The sequence below is a fragment of the Canis lupus genome, chromosome 13 (genome assembly GCF_011100685.1).
Source record: "Canis lupus familiaris isolate Mischka breed German Shepherd chromosome 13, alternate assembly UU_Cfam_GSD_1.0, whole genome shotgun sequence".
NCBI lineage: Eukaryota > Metazoa > Chordata > Mammalia > Carnivora > Canidae > Canis > Canis lupus.
In genome coordinates, this window is record NC_049234.1 from 29,415,139 (window position 1) to 29,431,809 (window position 16,671).

At 45.9% G+C, this 16,671-nt stretch overlaps 1 protein-coding gene and 1 long non-coding RNA gene across 3 annotated transcripts in view; one reads left to right on the plus strand and one right to left on the minus strand.

Annotated features, from left to right (window-relative positions):
- The window catches only part of KCNQ3 (potassium voltage-gated channel subfamily Q member 3), a 297,766-nt gene that overhangs the window by 156,258 nt on the left and 124,837 nt on the right, over positions 1-16,671 (minus strand).
- On the plus strand, positions 10,282-15,015 carry LOC102153230. 2 transcript variants are annotated; one of them, XR_005368733.1, is made up of 5 exons: positions 10,282-10,386; positions 10,909-11,069; positions 13,373-13,465; positions 13,773-13,950; positions 14,647-15,015. It is a non-coding gene; the product is annotated as an uncharacterized LOC102153230 (long non-coding RNA). The 2 variants fall into 2 exon arrangements; XR_005368734.1 differs by having other exon boundaries at positions 13,808-13,950; positions 14,647-15,014.

Here is a 16,671-nt window from a genome sequence, read left to right on the forward strand (position 1 = left end):
AGAATCCCCCAGAATGTGAAATTTGGTTTATGAAGGGACAGAGCCATCAGAAACCAATGAGAGCAAGAATGACCCAGTAATTATTTTCCCAAGCAAATAGTAAAATTCAGTATGTCCTCTAATCCAAACACCAAAATAATACCTAACAGAGGGTATGATGCTTGAGAAACGTGGCCAATGTGAGCAGGATTATGTCAGGAGAACAAGCGAGGTAATGACGTTCACAGCAGGCAGAGAAGATGGATAGGCAAATGGAAGGCACAACACAGTAGAATGCGTTCTGACATTTGCAAGAAATCGGTTAGACTGAGGACGGAGTTCCAGAACAAGGGGAGCAGAAGGAAAGAAGTCTGTGAGGGCAAACTGGATTAGGATAGGGGGTTTGGACTCCATATCACAAGTGATGAGGACCCAACTGCAGAACAATTTTTCAGAAGATCGGAGACATGGCCAGGTGAGTGTCTTAGGGAGATCACTTAGCTGCATGGGAGGGTTGGGGTGGGGGAACGGGGACGGGAAGGTACAGAACCCAGAGCTGCTGAGGCAGGAGAACCAACCTGGCTCACGGTCACTCGGAAGAGGTAGGGAGGGCGTGGGAGCATGGGTGTGTGTGTGTGGCATTTCCAGTTGGTAGCAACAGGGCCAATGCTGGAGATGAGAAATGCAGGGAGCAGAAGGCATAACCAGCTTGGAAACGGTTCTGTGACCCAAGACTAAGGGAGCTGAGCAGTGACCCTGGGGGCAGGAAATGGTCAAAGCTCCTACTCGCAGGATTTGACATATCCAGCCTCTACCTTAAAAGAAACATTGGAGTTTCTCCCCCTCCTCGGTTAATTTTATTTGGTGGGGGAGGGGGTCCTTTGGGTTGTCACACAGGTTTTCTGGGAGTACTTTCTTCAAGCTGATAGACAACTTACTTCTCAGTTCCTGTTTTTCCTTTTAGGAGGGCAATCTGTGTCCTTTATTTTTCTTATAGCTGAAATATTTCTATTCAATTAGCTAATTTCTCCCTGAAGCCATATCCTTCACTTTAATAAGAAGAAAGTGAGGCTGCTCCATGTATTATTAAACTTCATTTCAGGCCGAAATTGAATTATCAACTATCACTAGTCCCTCTCATGTATCACAAGTTATTGGTCTATGATTCATGCTTCTAAATGGTTTTCAATCTTTTGGAGGCAGGAGGGGAACTGTCTTAAAATAGCCCGAACGTAGCTCAATGAGTATTTTTGAGAAGTCTATAATTTTGGAAACTTTTATAGAAACATTTTTACTAACAATGACCCTGGCATGGGGAATTTGCTTCGGGTTTGGAACAAGTGAGTTACTGCTCGTTTCTCTGCTTATTTTCTTTTCCTGAATGTAGTGAGTTTTTTTTTTTTTTTTGAAAGACCACATTTGTCCCCAGATGAGGCACTGTGATTACATGGGCCCCATTTATCCACAGTCCAGGATTTCAGTGCTTTGCTGTGGCATAAAGTCCCTCGGCATCATCCAATCCTGAAAGCTCATGTTTAAATGCTCTGCTCACCTTGTCCACTTTGCATGCCTTCTATCTTCTCTTCCTAATTGCTCTGGCGGCCCCTAACTACTCACCACCTCACACAGCTGGCTGTTAGGAAGGAGATGAAAAACTATAGTTGAGAATAAAGTCTCTAAAGTCAGACCTGGTTAGAAATTCAGCTCTGCCAATTCTCTAGCTCTGTAGTTTGGGGACAAGCTCCTGATGTATCTAAGATTCAGATTCTCCATTTGCAAAGTGGAGAAAGCAGAAGTTCCTTCTACATGGGCCACTGTGAGGCTTAGTGTGTGATCCTAGAGAACTAGTACAGCATCCAGCCCAGAGCAAATGCTCAATACTGTCCATGCACACATGGCATCATGCAGCATGAGATCAAATTGTGCTGCGGACGTAGCTGTATGACCTAGGGTAAATCACCCACCTTCTCGGAATCTGTTAACAACCATTTCAAAATGGCAAAATGAGGGAATGGATGTGATGCATGCAGTCACTGAACCTATTTTCTGAATGCCTACTCTATGTGAGATGTGCTAGGTGCCATAAGAGCATCAACTTGGTCTGAATCCATTGCCCCAAAGAATCCTGGGTCCTTGTTTTTAAGTATATCTAGGTCCCATGACCTTGGAGAAGTGCTTTGGGTTGGCCAGAGAGACATTAGGGTGTGAGTATGGGAAGATGCAAAAAGAGGTAATACTAAAGGTGAGGGAGGAGGGTTTCTGGAAGACTGAATTATAACAAGATTATGCTTCCCCAAATGCCCCCGAGAAGTAAAGCAGAAGGTAAACCAAGGCAATCCAGAAGGACGGGAAATAATCATAGGGCTTGTTGAGAGAGAGAGAGGCATGTTAAGAGGATGATAATATTTCTTCATGTATCCCAGTGTTAGGAAATATGACAAAGGCCAGAGGCACATCAGACTGTACAGATTGTAGACTGTCAGGAAAACTGAGGCTCAGAGAGATTTGGGGAGCTTGTCCAAACTCAAGATCACATAGCTGATGTGATGGGAATTTGCCCCAGGTATGCTTGGGCTTTTCTCCTGAATCCTGGGAAACTAAAAATGTGAGATCACAGGATTTGGCTCCCCTCACTGAGGAGATCTCAAACCGAGGAGAGAGATATCTTCTTGAAAGTGGCTCTAACCATGGGGCCAGGGATGGATCAGAAATGCCTGTCTTCTGCATGGTCTCCTTTTCATCTTGCGTGTGGCCTCCTGAAGATAGGGGCCTTGGTCTCACACATCTTACCTCCCAGCACCCAGCAGGCTCAGTACATTTTGGTTGAGTGAGTTCAAAGAATAAATCAACACAGGCGCCTTAAGAACACGGCTGAGATCAGAACAGAGGACCGGCAGACATCTCACTGATGGGAGCCAGGCCGCCCCATAGTCGCTCTGACCCTGGGCTGCGGGCCCATGAACTAAGGAGCCACTGAGCTCCCACCATGAAGCAGTGGCACCGCCTTGGGGTGATGGATGGCAGCCACAGGACCCTCTGGACTCCTGCTCCGTCTCCTGCTCATCTATAATCCCTGGATCACTGGCGCAGTGTGATGTAATGGGCTTTCCATTGCTCTAATGGTCTGGCCTGTCAGTATGGATTTATCACTACATAGACTGGGACACCGGGGCCTGTTCAGGGCTCCAACTTCTAGCAAAATGAAGAGTTTGCTTAGGCTAGCCTTCATCCTACCTTCTCAGGTCCTCAGAAATGCTTACCCCCTCATCCCCATGGCACATGTAGTGGCCAGCCTTGGCCAAGCTTAGCTCCCTTCCTGACTATGTGTTGAATGGATGAATGAAATAAAACATGAACAAATGCCTGACATGATTTCTAATGAATCTAAAAGATTTTACTTCTACCAAACAGTAAAGCTGTCAATTTTGAATCCTCAAAAAAATTGCTACAGGGTTAGATTTATATACTTGCCATGTTGCATAGCACATATTGATTTATCCGATGATTAAAACTATGGGCTCTAAAGTCTGAAAGCCAAAGTCATACTCCTGGTTTTGTCATTTACAAGATGTGTGACCTTGGACAAGTTACTGGACTGTCAGACCTCAGTTTACTCATCTGTTAAAATGGGGATGATAACACCTGCGTACACAAGGCCAATGCAAAGAACACCTGAACAAACATACATGAAGCATCATCATCACTATCTCTTTGGAGGTGTTAGCCTTGTCTAGTGGGAATGGCATTACCTGCCCTTTGTACAGATGGAGTAACTGAGGGTCAGGTTGCTTATGTGATATGCCCAAGGTCACAGTGTCACCGAAACCCAGGAGATCTGGGTCAGCACTGTACACCAGCCAGAGACGCTTTCCAGCCTGAAATTTACCCACATTGTTCATGATCCTAGAAATTCTCTTTGACCCTCTCATCCCACCTAATTCTAAGAGCAAAAAGCAGCTTGTGCTCAACTCAGGGGGGAAGCCAGACTTGATCTTTCAGAGGGAAATCTAATACATCCTGACAGCACCACTTGCTCAGAGCCAGAGCCCCTGAAGTTATATTCAGCACCAAGCAGAAGAAGGAAGCCTTCGTGAATCCACCGGTTGCTGTTATTTACAACAGATGAGAACACAAATTAATGCTGGTGCCAGATGAAGCTTCAAAAAGTTTGCAACTTACCGGCACCTCCATCCACACCTGCTAAAGCCCCTCTATCCACTTGCAAATGTGACAACTTCCTCTTCACTGACATTTCCACTCACAAGTGGTTCTCCACTGTGGCTACTAGTTAGAATTACCTGAGTGACATATGAAAAACCAATAAATAAGCAGATGTACTCACGATCTATCTACACAGAGGTCTGATTCAAATGGTCTAAGGTGAGACCTGGTCTTTGCATTTTTAAAGCTCCCTGGTGATTAAAACATGCAGCAGGCAAGAACCACTCAACTAGGTCATAATTGTTGAGTGGTTGGTTAGTTGATATGTAAGTTGTCTCATTTTGTGGAGTTGTAGGGATACTCAGGAGTCAGTCAGTCATAGAAACTCATGATGCTGGATACATGGTAGGTCATCTCCCAAACTGTCCCCTACCTCCTAGGTCGCACCAGGTTCTTATCACCCTACTACTACTAATAACCAGTAAAGCCCTCCATTTCATGCTTCTAAGATCTACCCAACACTACCATCTTGCCTCGCTAAGAGTTGGCCATGGTCCCACTAGCTTGTAGAATCCTCTGGTGTGCCACAAATACTCTCTTCTCTTTCTGCTAATTCCTCATGGAGGCCCTCCTCATCTTTCTTCCCTGTGCCACTGTTTGCTCCCTGTCTTCATTTGTTTTCCCTCTACATAGACAAAGAAGGGTGCGTCCAAGCAGAAAATCTGACTGGGCTGGACTCAGATTCCTACAGGATAAAATGCAAACTTCTCAGCATGACCCATAATCTCAGCAAGCCCTTCACAATATCTCCTGGCTTCCTAATCACATTATTCTGTGGCTTCCCCGTGTTATTTATACCTGAGCCAAACTCATCTATGTTCCATTTCTACAACACGTTGTCTACTCCCAGATGTCTATGGTTTGGCCCAGGCTATTTTTCACCAAGAATGTCATCCTTACCAGTGCACCAGGTGAAATCCAACTTGTTTTTGTTTTTGTTTTTTGTTTTTATCTACTACATATGGAGAAAGAATCTAGCATCATGAAAGAGTCCTGGGCAGATAGTCCTCTGAACTCCTTACTTGTGCTTATCAGACCCTGGGCCATCTCTGCTTGTCTTCCCTAGGGGATAGGTGCTAAGCCCTAGGGGATAGGTACTATTATTGTGCCCCCATGGCAGGTGGAAAGCCAGCACAGAGAGGGTTTTTTAAAGTACATTTTCTAGAAAATGGCTTGGATGTGGTCTCAGAGCATGGTTTGATGAGAGTGAGAGAGCCCAGAGGGGAGTGAAAGTAGATGGGGAGGGGCACCTGGGTAGCTCAGTGGTTGAGTTGTCTGCCTTTGGTTCAAGTAGTGATCCCAGGCTCCTGGGATCGAGTCCCACATCAGGCTCCCCACAGGAAGCCTGCTTCACCTTTTGCCTAAGCCTCTGCCTCTCTCTGTGTGTCTCTCATGAATAAATAAATAAAGTGAAAGAAGAAAGAAGAAGAAAGAAAGAAAGAAAGAAAGAAAGAAAGAAAGAAGAAAGAAAGAAAGAAAGAAAGAAAGAAAGAAAGAAAGAAAGAAAGAAAGAAAGAAAGAAAGAAAGAAAGAAAGAAAGAAAGAAAGAAAGAAAGAAGAAAGAAAACAGAGAAGGATATAAAGTCAGAGTCACACCATGCGCCTAGGGAGGCAAGGGCTAACAAGGATTGCTGACGAGACAGCAATTCTTGGGGATGTATTTAACTAAATAACAGAAATCTATAAAATATGGTTTTGTTTGCTACTTAGTGCTTGATCTGCTTCTCCCTTCTCTGCTGGTATCCTGAGCTCCCAGCAAAGTCAACTCTAGAGCCAACTACGTCAAGGCAGAGATTTAGAGAAAAGTCAGGGCAAGGGACTTAGTCAGACATCTCTGTTAGCTCAGAGTGGAGAGGAGACCAGGCATAGCAGGCAAGGCAAGATGAGATGAAGCATTTGTTGGAGAAGGAAACCCTGCCCCTCCCCCACCCCAAGTGGCAAAGATGTTGGGAGATTGGAGAATAGCTCATTGGGTGTTCCCAACATCTGTGCATGGGTGAAAAGAGGTAGATAGCTCCTGCTTTTCATTTAAATCTCAAAGATGTGGAGTACTTGAATGGGCCCAAGCATGATTACCATAGAGGCCAAGCCTTCAGACAGCAGGCTACATTCCTTTGTTAAGCTCAGATCCATTGGCTTAGGAATCTGGAGGCAGGTGACTACTTTGCCCCTCGGAGGCCAGCTCTGAACTGTACAGGCTTCCAAGCTTCCACACAACCAATTAAAAACAGGCACATTGTGAAAGCCTTTGCACAGTTGGGGGGAATAACACATTTGAGGGGAATGGAGCTTTCCAAAAGAATTACATTTCCCGTGCAGCCCAAGGACAAATGTGGACTGTGCCACTTGCAAGTTTATTGGGTCGGTGCAGAGTTGAGAACCCCAGGTCCATTGTTTCAGACCAGTGGTCACTGTGTCCCTTCCCTAGACATACCTTTGGTGAGGCTTCATTTCCCCCTAGGAAGCAAGGGAGGCATTTTTTATTTGCACCAGACTCTGCTTGGTACCAAGGCTCACACTTTGGTTTCAGATACCTTCTGTCTTCTTCCTTCCAAAACAAATCCCAATTTTGTTCCCTTAAAGATGGGAGGAGTATAGGGAAGAGATCCCATGGTCTCAAGAAAGATGGTATTTGGCTGATGGATCTAAGCTAGGCGTCAGTAAACTGTAGCCCATGAGTCAAAACCTGCAAATCCAGCATGCCATGTATCAATGAAATAATACATATTCCATTGGAAGACAGCCATGTCCATTCATACAATGGCAGAGCTGAGTAGTTGTAACAGAAACTGTGGCCCACAAGGCCTAAAATAATAACTTACTATCTGGCCCTTTAGAAAAAAAAAAAAAAAAGATTGATGACCTCTGGTCACCCAAAAACATCCTGATGAAGGCACTTACAGATATTTCTCATTTATTTCTCTCAACAAGCAATGGTAAATATTATTGTCCTCATAACAGAGTTAAGTAATTTGTCAAAAGTCACACAGCTTCAAGAGTTGAAGTCAGGATTTAAGCTTGGATCAGCAGTAGAGTTACAAAGATACCCAAGACTGCTCCTGCCCTCAGCACTTGCAACCTCCTTAGGGTAAGAGTACACAGTCTGTTGAAAGTTGGAGCTGCAAGAGGTCTCATCCTGGGCCAATCTTCTCACCTTATAATGCAGACGCCAAGGCCCAGAAGAGGTGTGTGCACCTGGCCTTTGCCAGGCCCACTCAGCTGGAGCTGCGCTTGATTTCCTCTGTGGGTTCAGTCCTTCCCAACTCCCCAGCCCATACGAGCCAGGACACTGAGAACCTCAGAGCCCCTAACCCACCATATGGGAGGGTCTAGAGTAACTTATGTTGGCCACCTATTTCCTTGAGTCTGAGATGAGCTTTGGCCTGTCTTATCAGTAGTGATGTTTCTGACCCTAACGTGGGACTCCTACTCAAGGGTTTACTCACCCTCTATTCATTGACCCATCTGCCATGACCCCAGCCTGCTATGACAGAGGTTGGGCATCTTTCTAAGGTACAAGTGCTACAAGGATCCCACACTTGATGATATCCCATATGTACCATCCTGACCCAAGCCCTCTAGTATCTCCCACCCACAGAATGGATTCCCTAGGACATCAACACCCAAGACCAGGATTCTCTTACTCTTAATGAACAAAGAGTAGCTGAGTTTCCTGAATACTCTTCTCAAGCTTCTTTCCCATGCTTTCAACTGCAGTCCTTATATTGATGACTCCCAATCCCTCTCATCAGCCTTGATCACTCTGCTGATGGGCTCAGTACCCATAAATCCAACCACCTACTGGACTCCTCACTTGAATATTCCATTGGCCCTGGATCTGATTATGTGCATGCCTTAAATCACCAAACCTAACCCATATCTCCTTTCTCCTGGCTTCTTCACCATGGGGCACATCAGAGGTCTCATACCTACCCCTAAACTTGACACATCCCAAACTTTATTATTTCTCCTGCAAACCTGCTCCTAGCCTCTTTTAGGAAATGGCAACATCATCTGAATCAAACCTTTGGTTTGTTCTTCAACTTCTCCCTCACCTCACACTCTATTAAAGTCACCACATCTACTGCTTCCAGTTCCATATTTCTAGCATTTCGCCTCTTTGGTCATATCTCTGCACTAGGTGATCTGAATCCTGTAACATGCTCAATGGAACCATGGAGATAAGACTGCTCTTAGCCTTGCCCACCTGCAGCTCCACTACCACTCTGCTGACATCATCTATTTAAAATACATCCAATTGTCTCATTCCTTCTTGACACTTAGTATGTTCCTGTCGCTTACACAAGGAAGCCAGAGCTCCTAATCTCAGCCTCGAAGCTCTCATGATATCTGATCTTGGATCCTCTCTCTCCACCCTCCTCTCCCACAGCTACAGTTGATGCTTCAGCAACTATACTCTGCTTGTGCTTTCTCTGAAACTGTCATCCTGTTTCATGCCTCCAGATCTAGGCTGTCTGTGCTACTCCTTCAGTTTGCAGCACTCTCCTTAACATTTTCCACCTGAAATATCTCACACACCTTTCAATACTACATTCAAATGTCAACAATTCCAGGAAGGCCTCATGGATGTCATGTATCACTCCAGCTGTGTGGCCAGTTGGCTGAGACTCCCTCTGCGCAACACACACACACGCTTCACTTCATTATAATGGCTTGTACTACGTTATCTCTTCTCAGTAAAACTATACAGTTCTTGAGAGTAAGGACTTTATTTACCTCCATATCCCTAATCACCAAACGTGACGTCTTGAAATCTGCAGATACGTGGTAATTGGATTAGGCAAACAGATGTTTGAACGCATAAAGGCATGTGGATGGTCTTGAGCTCTCACTTCCTTTTCCTTACCCCATGAACTGTGTCTCTAAGGAAGGGTAGTTCTTGAGAAAAAGGGAAGTGAACACAGTCTAATGTGAATTTCCCTTTTCATTAAGGGGCAGTTATGGAGCACCTACTAGGTGCCAAATGTCATGCCAACTTCTTTACATACATATTATCTCAAATCACGACACTGACAGAAAAAGGACGAAGGGTTATCAGCTTCATTTTTTTATTTATTATTTATTTATTTATTTTGAGAGAGAGAGAGGGAGAGGGATAGAATCTTAAGCAGGCTCCATGCTGAGCATAGAGCATGACACAGGGCTTGATCTCATGACCCTGAGATCATGACTGAGCCAAAATCAAGAGTTAGACACTTAAGTGACAGTGACACCCAGGCATCCCTATCAGCTCCATTTTTGTTGGATGATTAAACTGAGGCCAGATGGTGACCTTCTGAGGGTCTCTGAGATGGCGAGTGATGGCGCAGATGCCTCTTCAGCCTAGCTGTTGCCACCATAACCTGCCCCTTCCCTGTGATTCAGCTTTACTGTTATGTCATTGTTTTGTGAAGCAAAGTTAGAGGCTTCTCAGCCTGCACAAACCCAGAATAATGTTGTATTCACTGTCCTAGTTAATTTTTTTTCTTAAAAAAAAAATCAGGCCAGCGTGTTCCCTGGCCTTCATCCCACTGTTTCTAGGATTGCCCCACACCATAGCTCAATAGGAGCTGGGAGTGGGCAGAGCCAACACCCACACAGTGACAGACTGGCTTTCTCCTGCCTTTTCCTGAGGCCCTGGAGGGACGGATGGGGGAACATGGGTACTCGGGCAGTAATGAGAGGAGAGATCGGCTAATCATGAGGGCAGCAAATGGGTTTCAGAAAACATCGGTCACATGGATGGAAAAGATAAACAGAGTGATGGGAGTAGGGGAATCGGGTCCCTTGTAAGCCCCAGCACTGACTTGGGCCCTTGGCCAACACCCTTCCCTACTCAGAGACTCAGTTTTGCCATCTGAGAAAGGAGATGGTTGACTGACATGGGGTGAATTGTGTCCCTCTTCAAATTCATATGTTGAAGTCCTAACCCCCTAGTTCCTCAGATTGTCCTCTTATTTGGATACAGGGTCTTTACAGAAGTAATTAAATTAAAATAAGGTCATATGTGTGGGATCAAATCCCAAATGACGAATGACCTCATAAAAGGAGGAAATGAGGACACAAGCACATACAGAGAGAAGCCAGCTGGGGACCCAGTCAAGAAAAGATGACCACCTCTCAACCAAAAAGAGAAGGAACCCGCCCTGATGGAACCTTGATGTTGGACTTCTAGCCTCCAGACCTGTGAGAAAATACATTTTTAATGTTTTAGATCCACAGTCAGTGGTACTTTGTTATGGCAGCCAAAGGAGTTTACTATAGCTGGACATAACAGACATCCAGTTTCTGCTCCAAATGTAACACTGGGATGGATGGGTCCAATTCTGTGGTCCCAAATGAAGAGAATAGGATTCTAATGCCCAGGACAGAACTGGTAGCCAAACACAGAACTGGGACTATTTAGTTTGGGGGACAGAAAATATGGGGAAACATAACCTTCTCATGTCCCATGTGAAAAAGAGACCTTGGTTGGGCCCTATGGGAGGAAACTGGTCTGAGTTCCAGCTGCTACAGCAAACATACCACAGACCTTGTGGCTTAAACAACAAATATTTATTTCACAGAGTTCTGGAAGCTAGAAATCCAAGATCATGTAGATTCGGTTCTTGGTGAGAGTCACTTTCTGGTTGACAAGTGCTCTGTCCTTGCTCTGTCCTCACATGGCAAAGAGAGGGACCATTTTTCCTATGTTTCCTTTCTCATAAGGGCATGAATCCCATGACCTCATCACCTCCCAAAGGCCTTCACTGCCAAATACCGTAATATTGGGAGTTACGTTTCAACATCTGAATTTGGAAAGACACAAGTGATCAGTCCACAACAGACCCACATACTCTGAATGGAAGCAGCAGGGAGAGAAATGTCAGGTAAGCATGAGGGTGGCATTCTCCAGAGTCATAAGCTTCCCAACTCCAGGAGTATTCAAGTTGGATGGGGTGGGATGATGTGAAAGGCTTATAGCTGAAAGAGGAAAGGCCATGGAGGCAGAAGTTGGTGCAGCATATGAAGTAACATTGGAAAATGTTCTCAGCTGGGAGAAGGCTGTCAAATAAAGCACGGGATTTCCATACTTGGGGATACAGGCAGGGTTTCAGGGCCACATGCAGGGTGGCATAGAATCACAGCCCTGGTCAGAGTTTATACCAACACACCTGTACTCATCCACAGCACAACCCTTTTGAGCATCTGTTGTTCATCAGATATAACACAAGAGACTAATAACACAGCAAGGAAAGGACCCAGTCCCTGCCCTCACACAGTTAATATTCACTAAGTCATTCATTCTTTCCTGAGAGCCTTTCCTGACTGTCTCTTCTAAAATAGCATCCCCTTTCCCTGTTTTACATTTTTGCTTGGGCACTTCTAGCCTCTGACCACATTCTGTATTTGGTGCTGGTTGGATTTTCCAACTCCTTCACTAAGATGAAAGCACCAGACAAAGGGGGGGGGGGGTCTGATTATTTTGCTGATTTATTCACTGTTGTACCCATAACCCAAGAAGTCAGCAAATCACTGACTATGTGCACAGCCCTGGGACAGGCGCAGGGTGAACAGTGGTAAATTTGAAAATCTGGCCTTTGTCTTTATGGCCAAGAAACACACCATCTGAAGGAAATTGAGAAAATAGCAAGAGCTAATATAAATGAGGGCTTTCTGCATGCCAGACACCCTAAGACCTTCCATATCTTATTTCTCTGGATCTGAGTAGCCTCTGTGAAGTCATGTGCTGTCCTTATTCCCGTGTTAGGGAGAGAGAGTACACTGAGGTTCAGAGAGATTAACTCACTTGCTCTGAACTGTACGTTAATAGGCAGCAGTGGGGCTTAAACCCAGTGGGTAGTATGGCTTGGCTCTGACTTTAGAGGTCCTACTAGGGTCCTCCTCCTGCTGTAGCTGCCCCTGCAAGGGGAAGGATTCTTCAAGACCAAGGGAGGTGTCATAATTTAGGGTCTACATCCCCCCTTTTATTGCACAACAGAGCACCTAGGACCATGCCATTCTTCTGCCCAAGTTTCAGAGGCTAGGTGAGCCTCCTCTGGTTCTAGGTTCCCTGGGGCATCCCAGGCCCCTGCAGACATTAAGGTGAAGCTGGGAGGTGGATGCTACACTGAGGTGGGGGGGCAATGGAGGAGCATGGACTTGTGAGCTGAGGGTCCACAAGCATGCATCCAAAGCCCCTCATGGCATGGGGAGGGTCGGGAAGCAGGTAGCCCGTGGTCTGAAGAGCCCCGTTTGTACTGCAGTCCCTGCCTCACACATGCTAGGGGTATTTTTGTCTGTGGGACTCCAGGCTCAGGTCCTTAATCTCTAACCTGGATCTCTTGAGAACATTCTACCCAGCCAAGAGTCAGACTGAGGGGATTACGTGAAGGGGCTCCCTATTCTGGAAGCTCCTGCAGGACAAATGTGGTGCCTACACCAGGGAGGGAGGGGGTTGATTTCAGAAGGCCGGGAGGATGGTCCTCTGGCAGGACCAAGTCAAATATCCAGAAGGGGAAGTGACACAAGGCATAGAGTTCTGTCCTTCACCCGCACGCCCTCCCATCTGCCTCAACTGGGCCCGTCCAGCCTCCTGCCCCCGGGGGTGGCACTTGCCTGGCATCATAGTCAAACTGCCTGGGAGTGGAGAGTGGGGGCAACTGGCCCCTGATGTTGTATGATGGTGGAACAAACCCTCTCCCTCCTGTAGCCTGGCTGGCAGTTCTGTCCACCTTTGTCTCTGTCTCTCTCCCTTGTCACTGCCCTGTCCCTTCCATGTAACTAAGAGACTTCTAAAAAATGTTTGCTCTGTCTCTTAAATAAAACCTTATGTTGCACATTTTAATCAAAATCTGGTAATGTCAAAGTAACATAAAGTGCTAGGAGGATTTGACACTACATAGGAAGAAGTCAAGAGGAAAACCCACTGGAATGGACAGGCCTGGGTGGGCTCTATGTCATGACCACATTCTTTCAGCTGTTCTGTGCTGTGCAAACTTGAAGTCAGAACTTTCTTTTCTGGCCACTTTGAAGGGAGTGAATGTATAATGATTCAAGTGTCTGAAGGATTTCAAGTTCTCCTCTTTGTAGAGAAATCCCTACAACCCTAAGTGGCTTATCTCCTCCATATAGTGTTGACTGGTTTTCACAGGTCAGTAAAAAAAATAGAATCCCCATCTTTGCCTTACAGAGACCCAGGAGAATTGGAATTTTTAATGCCTTAAATGGAAACATGTCCAAGCTCAAAAATGCTACAAAAAAGAAGAGTCAAGAGAAAGAACAGGTAAGAGAAGGAAACAGGTAACATGCAGTGAGTGGAGACAGGTGGCAAAGTGATCTGGAGCCGCTGGAGGTGGGTGGAGTTGAGGTGGGGGTGGGCTGATGGGGTGGAGCTGAGGTAGGGGTGGGGGTGAGTCCATGGCATAGGACAGCCACAGACTTTGTTGACCTGGGTTCAGAATCCAACTCCACCACTTACTTCTCATTATGAAGCTGGGGTAAAACTTGGCTTTTCTGGGCCTCACCTTCCTTCTCTGTGAATGGGGATCATTACTCTGAACTTCTTGAAACTGTACTTGTTTCCATTTAAGGGATTAAAAACTCCAATTCTCCTGGTCAATTTAAGGCAGAGATGGGGAATCTATTCTTTGTACCTGCTTCTGGGAAACAGTGAATGGTTCACACAAGAGGAAAAGAGAAGATATGAGCCTTCTTTATACCTGGTTTCAGATGGTCTGTTTCTTCATTAGCTGGTGAGCTCCTGGGCAGGTGAGAACTAAAAACCACACCCCCACATCCAGAACATGGTAGGTTCTCAGTGAGGATTTGCTGAGGGATAGTAGCCAGCAAGGGAAATAAAGTCCCTTTATTCTACTAGAGGCAGCGAGCAATAGTAAATGAACACCACATATATATTATTGCATAGAAAATTAATAATAAATCATGTATTATTATTAAAATTACTGACAAAGAAATCATGTGTACAGTATAAAGTACAGCCCTTCAGAGTAGCTGAGCCAGTTGGGAAGGAAGGAGCAGTGCTTTAGAGGGGTGACCCCAAACAAATTTTCTGGGATCCAGGCAGATGGTATCACAAGGACAGAGAGGTGCTTTGGTGACAAAGCACTTGACGTGCTGAGAAACAGAAAGGAGCTCAGACTGGCCATGCAGAACCACTCCCATGCTGAGCCCGATCAGTGGCGCATTGACAAAGCACTGGAGGATGCCCCATATCCATCACCCACCTTCTTCCAAAAAGTCCAATGTCTCAAGAGACCTCCACATTATCAGGGCATGCAGGCCAGTGGTCATGTGATAGGTAATCTTTCAGATGTTCCAACCATCCTTGTCTCCTAGTAATCACACATTTGTACAGACTCCTCCCTCTGAGTGTCCTGGACTTAGAGACTTGCTCTTGATGCACATTACAGGGCAGAAGTGATGGGATGTCATTTCTGAAATTAGGTTATAAAAAGACTGTGACATCCTTCTTGAAGACTTTCTCATGAATTCTCTCACTCTCACTTGAGCCCTGGGGGAAGCTGGCTGCCATGTTGTGAGGCAGCCCATGGAGAGGTCCATGTGGGGAGAGACCAAGGCCTGCCAAAGATGACAAGAGTGAGCCTGGAAACAGACCCCCCCACACACACACCAGCCATCAGATGAGACTGCAGCCCCACCAGGCAGTCTGATAGCAATGTGTAAGAGACTTGAATCAGAGATCTCCAGCAAAGCCAGAGCAAGATTCCTGACCCAGTCAAACAGGAAGATAATAAATATTTGTTGTTTCAAAATGCTCAATACTTGTTGGGGTGCCTGAGTGGCTCAGTCGATGAAGCATCTGCCTTTGGCTCAGGTCATGATCCTGGAGTCCTGAAACTGAGCCCTGCAATGGTCTCTCTACTCAGTGGGGAGTCTGCTTCTCCCTCTGTCCCACCCCCTTCTTGTGCACTCTCTTTCTATCTCTCTAAAATAAATACTAAATCTTTAAAGAAAAATAAACCTTGGGATTACTTGTTGAAAGCAGAACATAATATACATAATTAACGCAGGTCAGAGTGGCATCAACACTAGTCAGAGCGGCATGGACACTGGTTTGCATTCCCATCCTTGTTACTGCCTACCACCCATTTGGCTAATGCCCTGAAATAATCTCAGCACAAACTGAGGCCAAGGTCAGCATGGGAGAGTAAGTGGGAGGACTAACAAGGATATTCTCTCCAACTGCTACTTAACTGCAAAAGTTGAGCAAGTCACTTAACTTTTCTGAGCCTCAGTTTCCACATGCATGAAGTAGAAATAAATGGTGCCTGGCTCCTTCCCAGGATCATCTGAAGATTTAGTGAGCTGATGGCCATGGACATGCCTCATAGTCTACCAAGTTCTGTGAGGCAGCCACCATGATTGGGCCAATTTTCTCAGCACTGAGAGACCAAGATCAGAGAGGCTTATGGGCTCATCCAAGATCACCAAGCTTCCTCAGGGTGATGTGCCAGGATCTCAGGCCAGAATTCCAGAGAGAGGTAAGCCAACAGTGCATTACTGCAGGAGGCATGCCCCTGCCTTCTAGGGGTACCTGGCCCTGGCTGGACAGCTCTGCCATGGTGTGTGGCATCTCCACCCCAGGCTATGCTTCTATCTGCTGAAGACACAATGAATCAGTCCCCTTGCCATGCCAGCCCTCCACTCTTCTGAGGCAGGTGATCTAATAGAGGCTTTCCTTGATCCCCAGTTTCCTTGTTCCAGGCCATGTCTTCCTGCTGGTTCTTGAATCCCCTTTATCCTTAACTTTCCTCATTCCCGACATCCACTTATATTCCTATAATACTAAGAGAGTCACACTGTTCTGTTCCTGGCCAACAAACCTTTGCTCAAGTTGTACCCTCCACCTGGAATTCCCTATGTCTTCCTTCTCTGGCCCAACTTGCTAGTCTTCCTCCTTTTCTAATCCCAGAAACACTCTGTGAGGTAGGATTTATTATCCTTGCTCTGTAGATGATAATTAAGGAGCATGCCCAGGAGGATATGAGGATCCTCCTCATATGCCTCATGCCTCAGGAGGCAGCCCTCCTCTGGGTCCATGAGCCCAAACCCTGCACCCTTCACCTCCCCTCTGCCTGGCCAAAGCCTCCCTGCCCTTGGCCTGTCATCTTTTCCTCCCAGCAGGAGTTTATGGACCTCTCCTACCTCCTCATAGTTATTCTCAGTATTATGTACCCTTCATCTTATCACTAGTGATTATTAAATATTTTTGGATCAGAGATGCCCCAATGCAACCAATAAATTCCTCTCTCCAAAATGATCATACATGAGGCAACAACTCACAGAGCTTCCTAGAGCATTGTTCAGGTTGTGCACTGCATAAGGGCATCAGGCCAAGAGTCCTCCAGTAGAGGCTGAAATCCAGCTCACAGGCTACTAAGCAAGCCCTGAGTCCTGGGGCAGGAATCCCATTTTGGTAATGAATGTGCCCAATGAGGAGACCCCTTT